This window comes from Bombina bombina, chromosome 2, assembly GCF_027579735.1.
Source record: "Bombina bombina isolate aBomBom1 chromosome 2, aBomBom1.pri, whole genome shotgun sequence".
Classification (NCBI taxonomy): domain Eukaryota; kingdom Metazoa; phylum Chordata; class Amphibia; order Anura; family Bombinatoridae; genus Bombina; species Bombina bombina.
The window spans coordinates 449,882,154-449,906,614 of record NC_069500.1 but is presented as its reverse complement, the minus strand read 5'-3'; the positions used below and the strand labels follow the sequence as shown (position 1 = coordinate 449,906,614).

Sequence of the window (24,461 nt, the reverse complement as noted above, 5' to 3'; positions counted from 1 at the left end):
TTACCCCATATTTATTGGGGTATCTTGCATTCCTGTTGGCTGATATTTTAAAATCTGCCAATAGGATGAGAGCTAAATTTTGAAGTCTTATTGGCTGATTTGAACAGTCAATAGGATTTAAGTAGCTCTAATCCTATTGGCTGATTTTCAAATTTCAGCCAATAGGAATGCAAGGTACCCCAAATTGATTGCGGTACCTTGCATTCAATCTTCAGTCTACGATGGACATCGGATGAAGTGGAGCCTCCATGCAGCCTAGGAACATCTCTGCTGAGGAACGCTGCCCCCGATGACCGCCGCTGATGACCACCACCAAGGACTGCCGCCTATGACCGCCACCATTGAGGACTGCCGCTGAAGATCCAGGCATCGGGAATACAGCTTCGCACCTCCACTCCTCGCTACCTTCACTCCGGATGAAGATAGAAGATGATGGATCCATCTGGAAGAAGACCGTCTCCGCTGGACTTCAGGAACAGTTAGTACCTATTTGGGGCTTAGGTTTAGGCTTTTTTATTTTAATTTTTGGGGTGTTTTTTTTTAGATTAGGGTTTTTTGGGGCTTGAAAAAGAGCTGATTGCCCTTTTAAGGGCAGTAAAAGAGCTGAATGCCCTTTTAAGGGCAATGCCCATATAAATGCCCCTTTCGGGGCAATGGGTAGTTTAGTTTTTTTAGTGTTAGTCTTTTTTATTTTGGGGGTTTGGTGGGTGGAGTTTTTTTTACTGTTAGGGGGGTTTTAGTATATTTTAGAGGTAAAAGAGCTGTTTAACTTAGGGCAATGCCCTACAAAAGGCCCTTTTTTAAGGGCTATTGGTAGTTTAGTATTAGATTAGGGGGTGTTTTTATTTTGGGGATGATTTTTTTATTTTTATAGGGGTAGTAGTTTAGGTTTAAATTTTTTATTTTGAAAACCTCTGTTTATTTTTTTCTGTAATTTTATTATTTTTATTTTTTGTAACATTAGCTTGGGGTTTGTAGTTTTTAAATATAGACTGCCCTCTGGGCAGGCATATCGCCTGGTATATATATATATATATATATATATATATATATATATATATATATATATACACACACATATGTATATGATAGCACTTTCCATTCAAATACATTGTCAAATAAAATACAACTGTAAACCCTTATAACTTTTACCCTTCTAAGTTAACAATAGTGTGTTACTTGCAATCTAGCCCAGCACACACACACACTAAACAAACACTATACAATCTACACATATACTTCACACAAAATCTTACATTGATGTCAGATTTAAAGTTTCCAATAAAAGTCCAGATTACGATTGGCACGTTAACAGTTACTTGCAAGCAAAAAGGGATTTATTACAGCTGTTTGCGTGAGTTGGGTTTAGTGCTCGTATTAAAGTTTAAAGTAAACGTGAACGCTTGAGTGCAAACGCGATTTACTCTAGAATAATTACCACATACTGAGAGCTCTGGTTAACTGCTATCAAAAATAATTTACAAAGTACACTTACACTCATAATAACACCATATTAAAAAAAAAATATTAAAAAAAATTATAAAAAAGTTTTAAGGGCTCAAAGATAGAAAAATAATGCAGGCAAAGGGCTTTAACAGTGAGATACATACATATACATGTCTAAAGATTTATATTTATATATATAGTGAGGCCAATTTATCAAATGTCTGTCGGACCTGATCCGCACTGTCTCTCTCCGTATTCAGCATTGCACCAGCAGCTCACAAGAGCTGCTGGTGCAACACTGCCCCCTGCAGACTCGCGGCCAATCGGCCGCCAGCAAGTGGGTGTCAATCAACCTGATCAGACAGGGTTATGGAGCAGTGTTCTTTGTGACCGCTGCTTCATAACTGCTGTTTGAAGACTCGCCAGAAACACGGACCTTCAAGCTCCATTCGGAGCTTAATAAATGGACCTCTTAATCTCACAAAAGTAAGTACACCCCTAATATTTTTGTAAATATTTCATTATATCTTATCATGTGACAACACTGAAGAAATGACACATTTCTACAATGTAAAGTAGTCAGAGTATAGCCTGTATAACAGTGTAAATTTGCTGTCCCCTCAAAATAACTCAACACACAGCCATTAATGTCTAAACTGTTGGCAACAAAAGTGAGTACACCCCTAAGTGGAAATGTCAAAATTGGGCCCAAAGTGTCAATATTTTGTGTGGCCAGCATTATTTTCCCGCACTGCCTTAACCCTCTTGGGCATGGAATTCACCAGATCTTCACAAGTTGCCACAGTTCATCTTACACTCCTCCATGATGACATCACAGAGCTGGTGGATGTTAGAGACCTTGCGCTCCCCCACATTCTGTTTCAGGATGCCCCACAGATGCTCAATAGGGTTTAGGTCTAGAGACATGTCTGGCAAGTCCATCACCTTAACCCTCAGCTTCTTTAGCAAGGCAGTGGTCATCTTGGAGGTGTGTTTTGGGGGTCATTATCATGTTGGACTACTGCCCTGTGGCCCAGTCTCCAAAGGGAGATCATGCTCTGCTTCAGTATGTCACATTTTGGCATTGAAGTAATGAAATCCGTACTTAACCACTGAGTGTATCTCAGTATTTCAGTATATATTCATAGACAGACCGGTGCAACACCTAAAGAGACCACCCTTTAGGTCTCAGGATACATGAAAGCACAACACAAGGTGGCACACGGTATAAAGGCTATACCTTTTATTAGAGCAACGTTTCAGGGCACCTGCCCCTTTCTCAAGCTAATCACAAATACAAACTATACACCATTTATAGACACAACAATAAAACAGGTGACCAATAAACACGCATGGGAGGGGTTAAAAAATGACATAATCACAGCTCATTTCATTAAACATAAGAAAAAACTTTTTAGCATTAACCCTTTGTTCATTATGAGTGAATTGGACTACCTTAAAAACAAATGCAGCAAACTATCCACCACAATAAGTTTACTTATAAATTTAATAAAGTCAAAGTATTCATTATTCTGCTTATATACTGTGTGTGAACATATAATTCTGCAAGTTTTAAATTAAGAGAAGGAGATCAAACTCCCTATTTAACCCCTTGGGATACATGATATTGAGACGCCAAATCCACTTGGCTTCTCTGTTAAGTAAATCCCTGACTCTGTCCCCCTCTTGTTTTTTAGGGGCACTATCAATGATTAAATATCTCAGTTGGTTGGCCTGGTGTCCCATTTCTGCAAAATGTGCTGGTACAACCTAGGCACAGAAATGTACCATGCTTGGGGGTTCCAAAAAATGTATTACTTTGAACATTGGTAGTGGGCATGGCGTGTACCAACTTTTTACCTATAGTGTAACCTTTATGGTACAAGGCTCTGGGGTATTCCTGAAACTCCCTAATCTCTGGTCAGGCTTCTTTTAACAGGAACCAATTTCTTTTAAATATGTTAAACACTTTCTTGCTAATTGTGTTAAATGAACTCACAAATTTTAATCTGGTTGGGTTTGTCATCTTACTTCTGACTGGGGTTTTTAATGAATCCTCAGCTTCCTCTAGCTCCTGTATGCTATAATCTCTGTTGACGAATTTCTCTTTCATGTCCCTAAATCTAACTTCCCTAGTGACTGGGTCTGTTACTATCCTATCAACTCTAAGCAACTGTGATTTGGGCACGCTCTGGAAAACTCTAGGGGGTTTAAAGCTACTCCCGTGTAACAGAGTATTCCTGTCTGTGGGCTTAACAAACAAATCAGTTATTAACCTGCCATCATTTTTGAGGACCATAGTGTCCAAAAATTCCACCTTATTTACATCAAGTTTGCTGCTGAACTTCAGAAAGGAAACAGCATTTTCAATATCTGATTTGAGCTCTGCTAATTTATTCAGGGGGCCCCGCCACACAATAAACAAGTCATCAATGTAGCAGAACCACCCTTCACAGTACTGACTGAAAAGGGGATTAGAGTACACATGCCTTTCTTCGATGGCATCCAGTACCAAACAGGCATAGGATGGGGCCACATTCAACCTCATCGCTGTGCCTGTTTTCTGCATAAAAAAATGATTTTCAAATAGAAAAAAAATATTTGTCAACACTAGATATAATAGTTGAACTAGTCATTTGTGCTGTGCCTCACTATACAGATTGCTTTTCAATAAAGCCTACTTTAAACAGTCCACCCCTGTGGTGTGTGGGATGACCGTGTAGAGGGAATTCACATCCCAAGTGGCCAGTACAACCCCCTCATCCATATCCTGTAACTCTGTGATCTTTTCTATGAATTGTACAGTATCCCTAATTTATGATTTTCCTTGTGTTACAAGGGGTGCCAATACTTTATCCAAAAATTGAGTGGTAGGGCTCAAAAGTGAGCCTATGCTGGCCACTACATGTTGGCATTCATGGTTCCTTCAATGAACTGTAGCTACCCAGTGCCGACAGCACTCATGCAGACCCAGACCATGACACTCCCACCACCATGCTTGACTGTAGGCAAGACACACTTGTCTTTGTACTCCTCACCTGGTTGCCGCCACACAAGCTTGACACCATCTAAACCAAATAAGTTTATCTTGGTCTCATCAGACCACAGGACATGGTTCCAGACTTCAGCAAACTGTTTGCGGGCTTTCTTGTGCATCATCTTTAGAAGAGGCTTCCTTCTGTTACGACAGCCATGCAGACCAATTTGATGCAGTGTGTGGCATATGGTCTGAGTACTGACAGGCTGACCCTCCCACCCCTTCAACCTCTGCAGCAATGCTGGCAGCACTCATACGTCTATTTCCCAAAGACAACCTCTGCATATGACTCTGATCACGTGCACTCAACTTCTTTGGTCAACCATGGCGAGGTCTGTTCTGAGTGGAACCTGTCCTGTGAAACCACTGTATGGTCTTGCCCACCATGCTGCAGCTCAGTTTCAGGGTCTTTGCAATCTTCTTATAGCCTAGGCTATCTTTATGTAGAGCAACAATTCTTTTTTTCAGATCCTCAGAGAGTTCTTTGTCATGAGGTGCCATGTTGAACTTCCAGTGATGAGTATGAGAGAGTGTGAGAGTGTTAACACCAAATGTATAACACCTGCTACCCATTCACACCTGAGACCTTGTAACACTAACGAGTCACATGACACCGGGGAGGGAAAATGGCTAATTGGGCCTGTCGTATATACCTCTAGTCTAAGGGCTGTCACTAAATGAGTGTTTAGCAACAGAAGTATATGTATGATTCTCGCAAAAGAAGATAAAAATGAGATGCTTGTAAGAATTATTCTTAATATGGCTTAATTTCGCATTTGTTAGACAAAACCCTAACTATAGACAAATATTTAATCTGGGTTATCTAGCAGATTAAATTAATACTCATATTTATCAAATATTAGTTGACATAAACTATTTATTAATCACATCAAGATTAATTACATACCTCGAGATCTGAAGGCAGAAGATAACAATAGCCTCATACAAAGGCAAAGCTTATATACACATTTTAAGCCAATGAAATCAAAGCATACCATAAATGAAATGGCTATCTTTGTATATTTTAACTTCCTTAAAAGACTTTATAATTTTGGCTGACATATAGAAAATACTATTTTAACTTGTTCATGCGCAGTGTATTAGAGTGTTAATAATACTTTGTTTAGCTAGCAGTATAGGTGTTTTGATTGACAACAGCAACTGAATGTAAATGTCACAGTTTTAAATACATTGTCTTTAAAACACTATTTTACCCATTACTAACTAAACTGACTAATCCTATCTAAGTTAATTTAATTTATAACTCTTTATTCCATATTCTATATCTTAATTTATATCTAAATGTTTTATCTATGAATAACATATTTAATGTGTAATTCTTCTTTGAAATCGTATATTTTCCTAATCATGATTTTATAATTTATTCTAATCATGATTTTATAACTCCACATTCCCCCACTTTCTTTTCTTTATGTCAGACACAATCCCAATGATTAAACACTAAGGGCCAACACAGAAGAAACTACCAGACATATACCAGACATATTTCAAACAATAGACAGTGGATTTGACGTCATACACTACTATAAAGAATGTTCCAATAATTACATAGTTCATAAATAAAGATGTTCAAGTCTTGATTGAAGGAATCAGATCCATAGCAGCGTCATTGCAGAGAAAGTTCAGTTCATAACTACCTTAGTAGTAAGATACATTTGTTGCAGAATTGAAAGCAATAAAGTCTGTAGGAGCAGTTCCATCAAGAAATACAACATGTGTAATCTTCATAGTGCTTACAAACATGAACAATAGTGTATATAACCACTGAAAAGGCCAAGGAAGAACCATAGGGTGAAACAAGTAGACGACACAGTTAGTTGCAGGTAACGATTGCAGCAACCATAGGTAAACTTGTCACAAGGCCTCAGCATGTCTAGTAGTAGTCAGGCAGATCAATTCAGAAGAGCCCAAGTGCAAATCAAAAGAATTCCATCCAGACACCAAGAAAAGAGAGAGATAGGAGTATCCTAAAAACAAAATTAAAAGAAAGTATAAGTATACAATATTGAAATCAAATTATTCTATATGTCAGTCAAATTGGATTAGGAAGCCTAGTTGTATCAAGCGAAACTGAATAAGCAGAATACAAAGGTACATAACGTTTTTGTTGTGAATTAAGATGTTCCAGGGTTGTAAGTTGTCTAACTAATTTTTTGTTTAAATGCTTTTGATAACAAATACAACCACACATAAAAATAAACATAAAAATTTGAACAATAGTTAAAACAATAACAGGGTGTAACATAATATTAAAAAATTGAGTAGCTGTACTACTATATCCAAATACAGATTCCCACCAAGATATATTTGCATCCTGTAAAATACTAGAAGTAGCTGATTTTAAAATTCCTTGTTCATGTTCAACTGTAATTTTAGTATCTACAGAAATATGTTTTAAATTTTGTAACAATGAAGAAATTATAGTAGAATCAGTTAACCATTTCTTCATTTGTGATCCTATACCCAAAGGTAAATTATAAACAGAAAAATTCATAACATGGTCCCATGTTAAATTTAAAGTAATATTAAGAGTTTATGGCATGGTAAAATTCCAATTAGATGATGCAATATATTTAAGTGGAATAGTATTACACCAGGTACCAGGTAAAAAATGAGAACTAGCAAATACATTATCCTGTGTTTGGAATATAATAGTATCAGAATTAAATAAATGAAAACAAACTCTGTCAGATCCTAAATAAAATACCGGTCTAAGTACATTAAAATGACTTTGTAAGATACAAGACTTTTGATTTTCCCAACATGTTTCATTGGTTGTATGAAATTGTGAAAGGGAACAGATAAACGAATTTGCATTGGAATGACACAATGATACATCAACAAGTGTCCATTTTGATTCATCAGTGTTATGTGACACCCATTGATGTGACAATACTGGAAACAGTAATGAACCATTAGCAGGAAGACCAATTGTCGCTAAGCGATAAATAATAGTATCTTTACCAGACCAAGGAATTAATGTATGAATCATACAAAATTCAGTGGTGAAGTCAGATAAAATTACTTCCCACCATAAAAGATGTGTCATGGCAAAATTAGTAATTGACTTAGATGCAGCTAAACTTAAAGAAGCTGGCCACTTTCCAGACCATAAACTTTGAAGTTGAATCTTTAAGTCAGTAGATAGATCAGATTGTACTTGAGAACATAACATAGCCCAGGCTGTTTCATGTGTAAAATTATATAATTCATTTACTAAAATATTAAATTTATTTTTAATAATATTAGTAATATTCACCATAACATAAGTTTGAAGTTACTGGAGATTAGCAATATTATTATTAATTCCATATTGAGAATTTAAGCCTGTAGCTGCATGAGAGGCAAGATTTGCTAATTTATATTTTAATATTTCAGAATTTATTTGTGCAGTAGAGCCAATCATACTACCATATGCTCCCAAGCCAGTCGCAAGTACATCTCTCCTAGATCTATGATTAGATCGAAGAGAAACATTTTGCAGTAAACTTTCATGAAACCACCATTGGAATGATTTTTCTTGTACATACACAAAGGGAGTGCAGTTTGAATATTGTGTAGAAACCATCCACCTTGACAATTGAAGATGCCAAGTAACTAAACGATATTCAATATCATAAGCAACTTGTGTCGCAGAATCTAAACGTACCTGAATAGGATCACCTTCATGAAAAGGTTTTTTGTAAAGAGGTAGGTATAGGTTTAGACAAAGGAAGTGAAGTAGTAGTATGTACAAATATACTAATATGAACAGAAAATTGGGAAATACCATGGTCTATACATTGCCATAATCCTACAGAATCAAAAGGATTCAAATGATTAACTAATAAAGTAGCAGATAGATAAGAAACATTAGAGAAATCTACTGTGCTACTTGTATCACAAGATTAAATATTATCTGACATAACCAAAGGAAATTGTTTATCATCATGTAGAATTCCTGCAAGAGAAGAAAGTAAATCAATACTGCATAGGAGACAGATGTTCTTTCCTGTATGGGGTATGCAACCATATCCTGGAATAATAAGATGAGACGCATTAATATACCATTCTTGTAAATAATCAAACTTTTTCACACTAGCAACAAAAAGTGCAACAAACTGAGGAGAAATAGAAGGATGGGAAATATGATAAATAGGCCTTGAAGGTGAAAGGACAAGACAATTAAAATTTGATAATATCAGAGTCATTAAACTAGTATCAGCTGTGGAGTGAGATTTAAGAAACATAGGCTGATAATCAAATTTTTTAGTAGAATTATCATTCTGTGGTATACTCCTTATTTTATTATGAATTATTTGGGAAACAAAAATATTAGAATAGCAAAAACAGATAAGCATTACAGTCAAAAAACAACATGCACATGCTTTTAAAGAAAACATATTAAATGGTTAGAATAAACTATGTGTCGATAATATAATAAAAATATAATATGGCTTAAAAATGTCAGGCAACCTTATAGTCCAAGAAAATATATTAACAACTAAAATAAAATATATATGTATTTTCTTAGACAACTTAACAATTTAATGAAAAGCATAAATATAACAGGCATACTATGAGGTAGTCTTAGAGTGTAGGAATTGTTCAAACAAATAACAAACTGTTCCAAGACTAGTTCTTTTGATCCTTTTATAGCAGTGTCATTCACAGTATAGTTGTTCAAATCCTATCACAGTTAAAGGCAGAATCTTGAACAGACTAAGGATTCACAAGTTTATAAATATATATACCTGAAAAATAAACTTTTTTTTTAATTCTTCATAAAGAGACTATGTGCTGTATTTATGCTTTCTTACGGCTAGATTTGGAGTTTGGCGGTAAAAGGGCTGTTAACGCTCCGCGGGTTTTTTTCTGGCCGCACCATAAATTTAACTCTGGTATCGAGAGTTCAAACAAATGCTGCGTTAGGCTCCAAAAAAGGAGCGTAGAGCATTTTTACCGCAAATGCAACTCTCGATACCAGAGTTGCTTACGGACGCGGCCGGCCTCAAAAACGTGCTCGTGCACGATTCTCCCATAGGAAACAATGGGGCTGTTTGAGCTGAAAAAAAACCTAACACCTGCAAAAAAGCAGCGTTCAGCTCCTAACGCAGCCCCATTGTTTCCTATGGGGAAACACTTCCTACGTCTGCACCTAACACTCTAACATGTACCCCGAGTCTAAACACCCCTAGCCTTACACTTATTAACCCCTAATCTGCCGCCCCCGCTATCGCTGACCCCTGCATTACACTTTTAACCCCTAATCTGCCGCTCCGTAAACCGCCGCCACCTACGTTATCCCTATGTACCCCTAATCTGCTGCCCTAACATCGCCGACCCCTATGTTATATTTATTAACCCCTAATCTGCCCCCCACAACGTCGCCGACACCTACCTACACTTATTAACCCCTAATCTGCCGACCGGACCTGAGCGCTACTATAATAAAGTTATTAACCCCTAATCCGCCTCACTAACCCTATCATAAATAGTATTAACCCCTAATCTGCCCTCCCTAACATCGCCGACACCTACCTTCAATTATTAACCCCTAATCTGCCGACCGGAGCTCACCGCTATTCTAATAAATGTATTAACCCCTAAAGCTAAGTCTAACCCTAACACTAACACCCCCCTAAGTTAAATATAATTTTTATCTAACGAAATAAATTAACTCTTATTAAATAAATGATTCCTATTTAAAGCTAAATACTTACCTGTAAAATAAATCCTAATATAGCTACAATATAAATTACATTTATATTATAGCTATTTTAGGATTAATATTTATTTTACAGGTAACTTTGTATTTATTTTAACCAGGTACAATAGCTATTAAATAGTTAAGAACTATTTAATAGTTACCTAGTTAAAATAATTACAAATTTACCTGTAAAATAAATCCTAACCTAAGTTATAATTAAACCTAACACTACCCTATCATTAAAATAATTAAATAAACTACCTACAATTACCTACAATTAACCTAACACTACACTATCAATAAATTAATTAAACACAATTGCTACAAATAAATACAATTAAATAAACTATCTAAAGTACAAAAAATAAAAAAGAACTAAGTTACAGAAAATAAAAAAATATTTACAAACATAAGAAAAATATTACAACAATTTTAAACTAATTACACCTACTCTAAGCCCCCTAATAAAATAACAAAGACCCCCAAAATAAAAAATTCCCTACCCTATTCTAAAATACAAAAATTACAAGCTCTTTTACCTTACCAGCCCTGAACAGGGCCCTTTGCGGGGCATGCCCCAAGAAGTTCAGCTCTTTTGCCTGTAAAAGAAAACATACAATACCCCCCCCCCCCAACATTACAACCCACCACCCACATACCCCTAATCTAACCCAAACCCCCCTTAAATAAACCTAACACTAAGCCCCTGATGATCTTCCTACCTTGTCTTCACCATGCCAGGTTCACCGATCCGTCCTGGCTCCAAGATCTTCATCCAACCCAAGCGGGGGCTAGACATCCACTGAAGAAGTCCAGAAGAGGGTCCAAAGTCTTCCTCCTATCCGGCAAGAAGAGGACATCCGGACCGGCAAACATCTTCTCCAAGCGGCATCTTCTATGTTCTTCCATCCGATGACGACCGGCTCCATCTTGAAGACCTCCAGCGCGGATCCATCCTCTTCTTCCGACGACTAGACGACGAATGACGGTTCCTTTAAGGGACGTCATCCAAGATGGCGTCCCTCGAATTCCGATTGGCTGATAGGATTCTATCAGCCAATCGGAATTAAGGTAGGAATTTTCTGATTGGCTGATGGAATCAGCCAATCAGAATCAAGTTCAATCCGATTGGCTGATCCAATCAGCCAATCAGATTGAGCTCGCATTGTATTGGCTGATCGGAACAGCCAATAGAATGCGAGCTCAATCTGATTGGCTGATTGGATCAGCCAATCGGATTGAACTTGATTCTGATTGGCTGATTCCATCAGCCAATCAGAAAATTCCTACCTTAATTCCGATTGGCTGATAGAATCCTATCAGCCAATCGGAATTCGAGGGACGCCATCTTGGATGACGTCCCTTAAAGGAACCGTCATTCGTCGTCTAGTCGTCGGAAGAAGAGGATGGATCCGCGCTGGAGGTCTTCAAGATGGAGCCGGTCGTCATCGGATGGAAGAACATAGAAGATGCCGCTTGGAGAAGATGTTTGCCGGTCCGGATGTCCTCTTCTTGCCGGATAGGAGGAAGACTTTGGACCCTCTTCTGGACTTCTTCAGTGGATGTCTAGCCCCCGCTTGGGTTGGATGAAGATCTTGGAGCCAGGACAGATCGGTGAACCTGGCATGGTGAAGACAAGGTAGGAAGATCATCAGGGGCTTAGTGTTAGGTTTATTTAAGGGGGGTTTGGGTTAGATTAGGGGTATGTGGGTGGTGGGTTGTAATGTTGGGGGGGGGGGTATTGTATGTTTTCTTTTACAGGCAAAAGAGCTGAACTTCTTGGGGCATGCCCCGCAAAGGGCCCTGTTCAGGGCTGGTAAGGTAAAAGAGCTTGTAATTTTTGTATTTTAGAATAGGGTAGGGAATTTTTTATTTTTGGGGTCTTTGTTATTTTATTAGGGGGCTTAGAGTAGGTGTAATTAGTTTAAAATTGTTGTAATATTTTTCTTATGTTTGTAAATATTTTTTTATTTTCTGTAACTTAGTTCTTTTTTATTTTTTGTACTTTAGATAGTTTATTTAATTGTATTTATTTGTAGCAATTGTGTTTAATTAATTTATTGATAGTGTAGTGTTAGGTTAATTGTAGGTAATTGTAGGTAGTTTATTTAATTATTTTATTGATAGGGTAGTGTTAGGTTTAATTATATCTTAGGTTAGGATTTATTTTACAGGTAAATTTGTAATTATTTTAACTAGGTAACTATTAAATAGTTCTTAACTATTTAATAGCTATTGTACCTGGTTAAAATAAATACAAAGTTACCTGTAAAATAAATATTAATCCTAAAATAGCTATAATATAAATGTAATTTATATTGTAGCTATATTAGGATTTATTTTACAGGTAAGTATTTAGCTTTAAATAGGAATAATTTATTTAATAAGAGTTAATTTATTTCGTTAGATAAAAATTATATTTAACTTAGGGGGGTGTTAGTGTTAGGGTTAGACTTAGCTTTAGGGGTTAATACATTTATTAGAATAGCGGTGAGCTCCGGTCGGCAGATTAGGGGTTAATAATTGAAGGTAGGTGTTGGCGATGTTAGGGAGGGCAGATTAGGGGTTAATACTATTTATGATAGGGTTAGTGAGGCGGATTAGGGGTTAATAACTTTATTATAGTAGCGCTCAGGTCCGCTCGGCAGATTAGGGGTTAATAAGTGTAGGTAGGTGTCGGCGACGTTGTGGGGGGCAGATTAGGGGTTAATAAATATAACATAGGGGTCGGCGATGTTAGGGGCAGAAGATTAGGGGTACATAGGGATAACGTAGGTGGCGGCGATTTGCGGTCGGAAGATTAGGGGTTAATTATTTTAAGTAGCTTGCGGCGACGTTGTGTGGGGCAAGTTAGGGGTTAATAAATATAATACAGGGGTCGGCGGTGTTAGGGGCAGCAGATTAGGGGTACATAAGTATAACGTAGGTGGCGGTCGGCAGATTAGGGGTTAAAAATTTTAATCGAGTGGCGGCGATGTGGGGGGGCCTCGGTTTAGGGGTACATAGGTAGTTTATGGGTGTTAGTGTAGTTTAGGGTACAGTAGTTAAGAGCTTTATGAACCGGCGTTAGCCAGAAAGCTCATAACTCCTGCTTTTTTCAGGCGGCTGGAATCTTGTCGTTAGAGCTCTAACGCTCACTGCAGAAACGACTCTAAATACCAGCGTTAGAAAGATCCCATTGAAAAGATAGGCTACGCAAATGGCGTAGGGGGATCTGCGGTATGGAAAAGTCGCGGCTGTAAAGTGAGCGTTAGACCCTTTAATCACTGACTCCAAATACCGGCGGTAGCCTAAAACCAGCGTTAGGAGCCTCTAACGCTGGTTTTGACGGCTACCGCCGAACTCTAAATCTAGGCCTTAGTTTTCACACAACTTATATTGCATAGCATGCATATTTACATATATACAAACCAATGTAGTCTAATAAAAAAGATGTTAAAATCACTTTGTTGTTCCTGAAATAGACTACAAAAAATCATTTAGTAAGAGAATCAATGTAAGGGATTCATTTTGTAACTTAACTCCTATGTCACAGCAAACTGCTTTTTACAGCATCTACCAATCAACTGTGAAAAGGGAACTAAGAGCAGCTGTTCCTTTACAAATCTGTCAGCATTTCCTATTTCAGCATTAGAAACATTTCTTAGGTTAGAAAACTCAGTTTTATAGTTTTCATTTACAGATTTAACAAAAGATAGTCCTTGAGATAAATAATTTAATTTACTATCTAAGTCTGATTTAACATTTATTTCCTTACCCAGAGACCCTTTTGCCTTCTGCAAAGCAATCTCCATATCATCAAAATCTTTACATATTTTATCATAATGGGCCATTAGAGATTGTAACTTTTCAGCTGAGATTACCTCATTTTCTGATAAAGCAGGAGGGCGTGATAGAGGAAATACTGGAATAGCCTCAGAACTTTGAAAGTCTGAATAAGTGTTTTTATACAAGGGAGGAGCAGATGGTGTAACACATGCATCTTAATTGTCTAAAAAAACATTCTCATTTTGTTTCAAACTATGGGGAAGGTCAGTATTTAAAGTACCAATTTGAATAAAACCATTTTGTTTAGTATAATACATAAAAATACCACTGCCATATGTACTATCAGAGAATTTAACATTTGCAGAGGTTTGTCGCAAATTTTGCAAAGATTCAACAACTTCTTTAAACAAAGTATTATTATTTTCTAATATAGAAAGTTTATCATTGAAAAGACCACATGTATGTGCAGATAACATACTATATTTCCTACTGTCTTCTAACTGTATCTCTAAGGAATCTAAAAGAGATGCCTGCAAATTATAATTAATATGTAATTGCTCATTTAAACTTAAGGATTTCAATAAGGTACCTAACAGTCCTTCTAACATTTTATCCTTTTTAACCACAATGTTAGCAATTACACAATCCTAAAACACATAAGGGAGATTATACAATACAGGGTGGATCTCTAATCTATGTCAATTAAGTCAAAATTTATGGTGTGCACAGCCATAATTTAACTCTATTTGATAAAAAAGAATAAGTACTTACTGAGCATCAGCAGACACACACACAGTGTTCAAAGTCCAGCTTAAGAATGCACTATGGTCCAAGGGTTTCAAATTCCAACAGGACGATTCCCCCAAAGTGTTGTGTATATATACCTCTAGTCTAAGGGCTGCCACTAAATGAGTGTTTAGCAACAGATGTATATGTATTATTCTCGCAAAAGAAGATAAAAATGAGATGCTTGTAAGAATTATTCTAAATATGGCTTAATTTCGCATTCGTTAGACAAAACCCTAACTATAGACAAATATTTAATCTGGGTTATCTAACAGATTAAATTAATACTCATATTTATCAAATATTAGTTGACATAAACTATTTATTAATCACAGCAAGATTAATTACATACCTCGAGATCTGAAGGCAGAAGATAACAATAGCCTCATACAAAGGCAAAGCTTATATACACATTTTAAGCCAATGAAATCAAAGCATACCATAAATGAAAAGGCTATCTGTATATTTTAACTTCCTTAAAAGACTTTATAATTTTGGCTGACATATAGAAAATACTATTTTAACTTGTTCATGCGCAGTGTATTAGAGTGTTAATAATACTTTGTTTAGCTAGCAGTATAGGTGTTTTGATTGACAACAGCAACTGAATGTAAATGTCACAGTTTTAAATACATTGTCTTTAAAACACTATTTAACCCATTACTAACTAAACTGACTAATCCTATCTAAGTTAATTTAATTTATAACTCTTTATTCCATATTCTATATCTTAATTTATATCTAAATGTTTTATCTATGAATAACATATTTAATGTGTAATTCTTCTTTGAAATTGTATATTTTCCTAATCATGATTTTATAATTTATTCTAATCATGATTTTATAACTCCACAGGGTCCAGTTTGGACAGTTCCACTTAGGGTTGTACTCACTTTTGTTGCCAACAGTTTAGACATTAATGGTTGTGTGTTGAGTTATTTCAAGGGGACAGCAAATTTACACTGGTATACAGGCTGTACACTCACTACTTTACATTGTAGCAAAGTGTCATTTCTTCAGTATTGTCACATGAAAAATATAATAAAATATTTACAAAAATGTGAATGTTGTACTTTTGTGAGAGACTTGTATATATGTGTGTATTTATGTATTTATATGTGTATATATGTATTTACAGACATATATACACATAAGCACATAAATACATATGTACACACACACACACACACATACATATATATATATATATATATATATATATATATATATATATGTGTGTGTGTGTGTGTGTGTGTGTGTGTGTGTGTGTGAATTGGAGCACTTTGCAGTTAAGTAGATGAAAACATGACTGGTCATACTTATTAATATTATTATCAGGTATTTATAAAGCGCCAGCAGATTACGCAGCACTATACAAGTAATACAAAAACACATTACAGGGATGCATTACATATACAAACAAACAAGTACAGTATTGGGGTACATTACAGTTGTAGGTACAATAAATGAGTTATACAAAAGGAGAAGAATGCCCTGCCCTCGAGTACAATCAGTAGTAGTTCACTTTAAATACAAAGTGGCCTACAGGTAGAGAGACTCTCAAGCTTACAATCTAAAGGAGAGGGAATTGACACAGAAGGAAAGGAGAATGGGAATATGTCTGATATAAAGCAAGGTAAACTGAGAGTGTGTAGTGATTTAGGCAAACAATAAGAAAAAGTGTGTGGTGAGTGGGCAAATGAGGATTGGAAAAGAGTAACAGAATGTGGTTAAGTGTCAGTACAGAGGCTGTGAAAATGAAGTAGTGTCTCTATCCTGGATTATTAGTGACAGCTGCACCTAATTGCTGTTAGGAGGTGTGTATATATTAAGGTTAACACCAGGGTGGGTGGTGGAGGGAGGATTGGACGGCTAGTGCTTGCAGAGCAAGGTAAGTTGTGTAGTTAGAGTTGCAGCTGTAAGAAAGAGAATGGTAAGGTGAAAAATCCTGGTTATAAAGTATGGGGGGAGGTGTAGTTTGAGACAGGGTAGAAGGAGAGACAAGAGATTTGGAATGTTACAATAATAAAAGTTAAAAGCAATTCCATAATAATAATAATAATAATAATTATACTAAAATACCATCAGATATATGTAGAAATATGTATTTATTAATAAATGAACACATTCTGTTATGTGAAGAACATTGGAATGTGAAATATTTATATTTATATTATATTTATTTATATTGATATTTTCATGTCGGGTTAGCGCAGTTGAGAATATGCAATTGTTATTTTTTTTCAATGTTTTTTGCTCCATTGACTTCTATGGGGAATACGTTATTGTGCACTCGGTATTTTAAGTTCGGCTTTGTACCCTCATCGGGTTAGCGTGTGAGCGGAAAGTGCACTACCTTGGGTATGTAAAGATAAATAGAATAGAAATAGAATTTAATTGCAATAATGTCTTTTAATGAGGAATATTATAACATAATTGACAAATAAAATATATACAGAGAGAAAAGGGCTCTACCAATAACTTAAAAAACAGCTCAGTAGCTTGTTCTTTGGCAGGTCACCACCTGGGATTACTGGTATGTCAGGATTGGACTGTCCTTTTTAGGCAGGATCAGACTAATAAACTTCAGGAAAATTATTCTCTGTGAAAGACACAGTTGGGCTAAAAGAGGCTGCCCCCAGGTGCCAGAGAACAAACTACTGAGTGAGCAATTGTTTGTTCCTGGTTGAGCAAATTTGAGAACTTAAAATCCTTAGGTCACTAAACATTTACATGGCTTGTCTGGACATTCAATACATTTGAAATCAGACTGAATGAATACTTTTTAATGTGAAACATTTACACTTACTTTACCACACCAAATTATCTATATGTAATATTTATACATTAACATCAGTTGTGTGTTCTACTAATTACCTATACACATGAAATAAATATACTATCTACATTAATCACTTAATTTTTTTTTACATTTTATATGTGATACCTGACATTATCACCTGCATATGTACAACATGCTTCTGACAGTAGTGTATGCACCAATACATAATGTTTTCTCTTATCAAAGCTAGTTAGCTACCAAGGAGTAACCATTTGACTCTTATTGTATTTCATTATTAGAGAAACCTACACCACAAATGCAGTGTGTACAGGATATTGGGCCAGATTACAAGTGGAACCCTACAGCAATACTAAATTGCGCTGGTATTACTAGTTCCAGCATAGGCCTTAAATGGGAGCCTCATTCTCATGCCATGAGACACATTATGAGAACCTTGGGTAGCAAAAGGGGAAAGTAGTGCAGCAATGGCAGGAAATTGCTAAATATATATGTATATGATTATATACATAAATATATTTATGTGTTAATGTGTGTATAGCAAAAACTGAAGGAGGAACGGATGCCCAAAGAGTAAAATAAAAAGTCCTTTATTTCAACAAGTAATTAAAAGTTGCAAACTGGGGTAACAGTAAAGAGAACAGGTGTAAGACAGGCGAGACACCTATGGGCTTACATGTTTCGGCGCTTAGCTGTAATCATAGCCTCCAAGGCCTCCTTGAGGCTATGATTACGGCTAAGCGCCGAAACATGTAAGCCCATAAGTGTCTCGCCTGTCTTACACCTGTTCTCTTTACTGTTGCCCCAGTTTGCAACTTTTAATTACTTGTTAAAATAAAGGACTTTTTATTTTACTCTTTGGGTATCCGTTCCTCCTTCAGTTTTTGCTATGGTTTAACACCAGATTACGGATACCCTTTATACTACAGCCATGCTTATGTTGCCATCCCGTGTAAAGACTGTCACGCCCCCCGACACTCACGCACGCATACGCTGAATGCCGAATACCAGAGAGAGCAATTTGGACAACAGCCAACTCTTACGGATTGCCGTCTGTCTCTTCACTCTGCCTTTCCACAGGGACACCAGCGCAGATTGCGGACGTGTTTGCATACGCCGAAGATAAGTTCCGGCCAGCACGCATTTTGGAGTCTCCCAGGTGGTTATTGGAGTTCTTGACACAGACGGACGGCTCACCCCCGGGTGGGTAAAGACAATTAGCCTATTAGCTGAGCGGTGAGTGGGGATCATTTGGACTGAAGTCCCAGGACCAACATTTTTTTGTATACTTTGTGAGATATCTCAACTCTCTATGTGAACTGTTACCTTTCCAGCATAGACACATACTTGCGAGTGTACAAACCCTCCCTTCTTAATGTGTGTATATACATATGTGTGTGTATATACATATGTGTGTATATAACACTCCACATCTACTATTTTTAATTCCATAAAACTGATTTTTTTCAGTTATTTTATTAAAAAAATAAAGATGCTACTATCTTTATTTTCAATAGAATATATTACACTGTAATTTGGGGGAATTTTGTAGCCATTTATAAAATTAACCAGATGTCTGATTATGTATTGTGTGCCTGCAAATGGGCACTCATGGCACAAATGATTGTAAAAGCTTCTCTGGGATCCACTTTTTCAGAAATAGCAGACATTACTAGCTTTGCCTTTGGTTTTTAGTAATTAGAAGGCTTTTATTTACTGCTTTTGCATCACACTTCTATTATTCCCTGTAGTGAAGGGGTTAATCAGGTAGTTTGTAAGGTTAATTTTAGCTTTAAAGGGACAGTATACTGTAAAATAGTTTTTCCCTTAATGTGTTTACAATTGCTTTTTTTACCAACTGCAGAGTAAAAAATGTATGAAAATTAGCTTTTTAAGGTTTATTTCTGTATATTAAAGCTCTGATTTTGTGTTTTGAAGCCACAGCCTAATAAAATAGGTTGAGCTTGTAGGTATAATCAGATCTCATTACTGTATCACATTGTGCACATATACCTGCTTCTTTATCTTATATCTGTCCTTAAAACAATCACCAATACTTTGAGAGAACAATGGAAAATCAACATTTTACTACCTTATCTCTGCTTTATCACACTGGGAGAGTAATTTCTTCTGCTGGCTGTGTTTACAAAGCTTATCTGTAGCTGGTACGCGCGGCCACAAACTTTCAGAATAGGTGGGGATACCACATGCTAAATTAACAATTTCAAATGCCAATATAAGGGTAAAGGAGCTACTTGTAAACAATTTAATACACTCCAGCAGGTAAAGTGGATCATTGGGAACAAATTAAAGGGGAGAAAATTTTTGAGTAAACTGTCCCTTTAATGTAGAGATTACCTACCCACCTGACACCTCCAACCCTCTAATCCCTACCTTATCAGTCCCAAACAGCTATCTTTCCTCTCTCAACCCCCACTGGTCACCACCATCTTACATACTGGAAAACAGTCTGCCATTGTGCTATTTAGTTTTTTTTATTAATATTATTTGCATTATGTTTTCTGCAGTGTAATGATCCCCTTCAACTCTCTCACTTCCCTAATCCCCCCAAAATAGCTCTCTAACCATACCCTTCCCACTGCTTGCTGCCATTAACTATAAAATATATGTTGTTGTTTTTTCTGTAGTATAGTGGTATAGTGGTGCAGTGTAGGGCCACCCCACTCAGTCTCTCTCCTCCCTCCGCTGCTAATCCGCTCACCTACCTCCTAGTTTTCCTCCCATACCTCCCACCAGCACCAGCAGATGATCATTACAGACGTCTGTAACAATCTGGCATCTACCTTCATATAGAACCAGAGCACCGATTGTGCTCCGATTACATATGCAGACCGATGCCTGGAGCTCAGGAACTCCAGTTCTTAGCTGTAACTTTACAGTTGAGACTGCTGGAGCTTCCTGCAGCTCCGACAAATATATATATGTCTTGTGGTACGATAGGTATATATATACAAAATAAACAGATAGAATCCAGCACTTATTGAATTGCTTTAACCTGGCTGTGTGCTCGTTACAATGGGCTATCAGCAAAAACCCAAACAGATACAGTCCATATGTAGAAAGTAACAGCACCACTGCATCAATTTTCTTAAAGGTGAATTATTTCTTTATTGGAGATATCACAACAATAAAACAGCGACGTTTCGGACCTACATGGTCCTTAATCATGCATGATTAAGGACCATGTAGGTCCGAAACGTCGCTGTTTTATTGTTGTGATATCTCCAATAAAGAAATAATTCACCTTTAAGAAAATTGATGCAGTGGTGCTGTTACTTTCTACATATGGACTATATATATATATATACATGTGTAAATATGTTTTTATATGTGTATATACAGTATGTATATAAATATATATATATATACATATATATATATATACATATGTATACATACACATATTTAGCCATGCTTATATATACATTATAGGCCTTTCGATTCAAATACCTTGTCACATACCATATACCTTTAAATACTTATAACTATTTAATTTTCATATTTATAAGAATACATTTTATAAGATAGTGTATGAGCGTAACACATTAATTTAATGTATTTATGTTGTGTGTCATGCAACTATTTTTAGCCCTAACCTTTTACGCGAGGTCTTCAGTCTTAACCTGGGGGGCATATTTATCAAACTCTGTATGGAGCTTGATGCCCCGTGTTTCCGGTGAGCCTTTAGTCACGCCGGAAACAGAAGTTATGAAGCAGCGGTCTAAAGACCACTGCTCCATAACCTGTCCGCCTGCTCTGAGGAAGCGGACAGAAATCGACAGAAATCAACCTGATCTAATACGATTGGGTTTATTGACACCCCCTGCTAGCAGCCGCAAATCTGTAGGGGGCAGTATTGCACCAGCAGGTCACAAGAACTGCTGGTGCAATGATAAATGCAGAGAGCGTATGCTGTCGGCATTTATCAATGTGCAGCGGACATGATCCACTAAATCGGATCATGTCCGCTCGCACCATAATAAATAGGCCCTAATGATCACAAATTTAGTTTGCTTTCATGCCTTTGCATTTACTTTCAACTTGTAATATAAGTTAATGTGGGCGCAATATTTCAATATCACATGCACTAACGTTGGAGCAACACTTGCACTCTAGCCCTATGTAACCAGTGAATTGAAATAAGATATTTACTATTTCATGCCTCTCTAGATGGAAGCAAATTGCTATAGAACTAATGCCAATGCAAATTATGTATTTGGAAGCAATATACAATTAAATGATAATACTACTACTAATAATAATTCTTATTATTATTATTATTATTATTATTATTATTATTATTATTATGCTGTGTGACTTACCCATCAGAATGATAAGAGATTTACAGTTGTTTATTTGTTTGCTTTTTCTTTCTTTTTTTAAATATTACGTTTAAGTTGACTTCCCGACAGATGGTTTTTAAATCAGATACATAATTAATTTTAAAGGGACAGTCTAGTCAAAATTAAACTTTCATCATTCAGATAGGACATGCAATTTTAAAAAACTTTCTGTTTCACTTTTATCTTCAAATTTGCTTTTTCTGTTGGTATTGTTTGTTGAAATTTAAACCTAGGTAGACTCATATGCTAATTTATAAGCCCTTGAAGGCTGCCTCTTATCTCAATGCATTTTAAAACATGTCACAGCTAGAGGGCTTTAGTTCATGTGTGTCATATAGATAACATTGTGCTCACACCTGTGGAGTTACGTAAGAGAGGGAACTGATTGGCTAAAATGCGTGTGTCAAAATAACTGAAATAGGTTTAAAGTATATTAATATAACCGTGTCGGTTATGCAAATCTGCAGAATGGGTAATAAAGGGAATTTCTATCTTTTTTAAGCCAATAACAATAAAAAATCTGGAGTAGACTGTCCCTTTAAAGTTTTATATAACATTAACTCATAATCTTGGTGATGTAAGTTATGTAACTTTTCTTTCATGTTATCATGTAGAAAGTTTCAGCTGAATTACGAGTTTTGCGTTAAGCTGAAAAAGCAGCGTTAACAGGTCCTAAGTTCCTAACGCTGCTTTTTCAATACCGCTGATATTACGAGTCTTGCAGGTTTAAGGGCACCGCACACTTTTTTGGCCTTACCGCAAACCGACTTACGTAAACTTTGTAAACCCAGTTCCAATCAGCCAATAGAATGCAAGCTCAATCATATTGGCTGATTGCATCAGCCAATAGGATTTTTTCTACCTTAATTCCGATTGGCTGATAGAATTCTATTAGCCAATCAGATTCTAAGGGACGCCATCTTAGATGACGTCACTTAAAGTGATATTCATTCCGAAGAAGGCGTCGTTCGAAGAGGATGCTCTGCGCCGAATGTCTTGAAGATGGAAGATGCCGTCTGGATGAAGACCTGCCAGTCTGGAGGACCACTTCTGCCGGCTTCCTTGAGGACATCTTGCTGCTTGGATGAAGACTTCTCCCGGTAAGTGAATCTTCAGGGATTAGTGTTAGGATTTTTTTAAGGGTGTATTGGGTGGGTTTATTTTTTAGGTTAGGGCTTTGGGCCTACAATAGAGCTAAATGCCCTTTTAAGGGCAATGCCCATCCCAATGCCCTTTTCAGAGCAATGGGGAGCTTAGGTTTTTTAAGTTAGGCTTTTATTTGGGGGGTTGGTTGTGTGGGTGGTGGGTTTTACTGTTGGGGGGGTTGTTTGTATTGTATTACAGGTAAAATAGCTGATTTCTTTGGGGTAATGCCCCGCAAAAGGCCCTTTAAGGGCTATTGATAATTTAGTTTAGGCTAGGGTTTTTTTTTATTTTGAGGGGACTTTTTTATTTTGATAGGGCTATTAGATTAGGTGTAATTAGTTTAAAGATCTGTAATTTGTTTTTTATTTTCTGTAATTTAGTGTTTGTTTTTTGTGATTTAGCTAATTTAATTTATTTCATTGTATTTAATTTAGTTAATTGATTTAATTGTAGTGTAGTGTTAGGTGTTATTGTAACTTAGGTTATGTTTTATTTTACAGGTAAATTTGTATTTATTTTAGCTAGGTAATAACTATTTAATAACTATTTAATAACCATTCTACCTAGTTAAAATAAATACAAACTTGTCTGTAAAAAAAAAAATAAACTCTATGCTAGCTACAATGTAACTATTAGTTATATTGTAGCTATCTTAGGGTTTATTTTATAGGTAAGTATTTAGTTTTAAATAGGAATAATTTAGTTAATGATAGTAATTTTATTTAGATTTATTTAAATTATATTTAAATTAGGGGGTGTTAGGATTAAATTTAGGGGTTAATGCATTTAATATAGTGGTGGCAACGTTGGGGGCGGCAGATTAGGGGTTAATAAGTGTAGGTAGGTTGCGGCAACATTGGGGGCAGGAGAATAGGGGGTTAATAAATATAATGTAGGTGTCGGTGATGTTGGGGGCAGCAGATTAGGGGTTAATAAGTATAATGTAGGTGGTGGCGGTGTCCAGAGCGGCAGATTAGGGGTTAATAAGAATTATATAGGTGTCAGTGATGTCGGGGGCTGCAGATTTGGGGTTAATAGGGGTGTTTAGACTCTGGGTTCATGTTAGGGTGTTAGGTGTAAACATAAAATATGTTTCCCCATAGGAATCAATGGGGCTGTATTACTGAGATTTATGCTGCTTTTTTGCAGGTGTTAGACTTTTTCTCAGCCGACTCTCCCCATTGATGTCTATGGGGAAATCGTGCACGAGCACGTACGACCAGCTCACCACTTACTTAAGCAGCGCTGGTATTGAAGTGTGGTATGGAGCACAATTTTGATCAATGCTCACTTCTTGTCTTTTAACGCCGGATTTGTAAAAACCTGTAATACCAGCGCTGCAGGTAAGTGAGCGGTGATAAAAAACTGCATGGTAGCACCACATAGCTCATAACGCAAAACTCG

The 24,461-nt window shown here is 36.5% G+C and overlaps 1 long non-coding RNA gene across 1 annotated transcript; it reads right to left on the bottom strand.

Moving 5' to 3' along the window:
- Nucleotides 1-5,342: 5,342 nt before the first annotated feature.
- Nucleotides 5,343-7,001, bottom strand: LOC128647818 (uncharacterized). Its single transcript, XR_008400423.1, has 2 exons — nucleotides 6,779-7,001; nucleotides 5,343-6,471 (listed from the first exon to the last, which is right to left on the bottom strand). It is a non-coding gene; the product is annotated as an uncharacterized LOC128647818 (long non-coding RNA).
- Nucleotides 7,002-24,461: the final 17,460 nt, after the last annotated feature.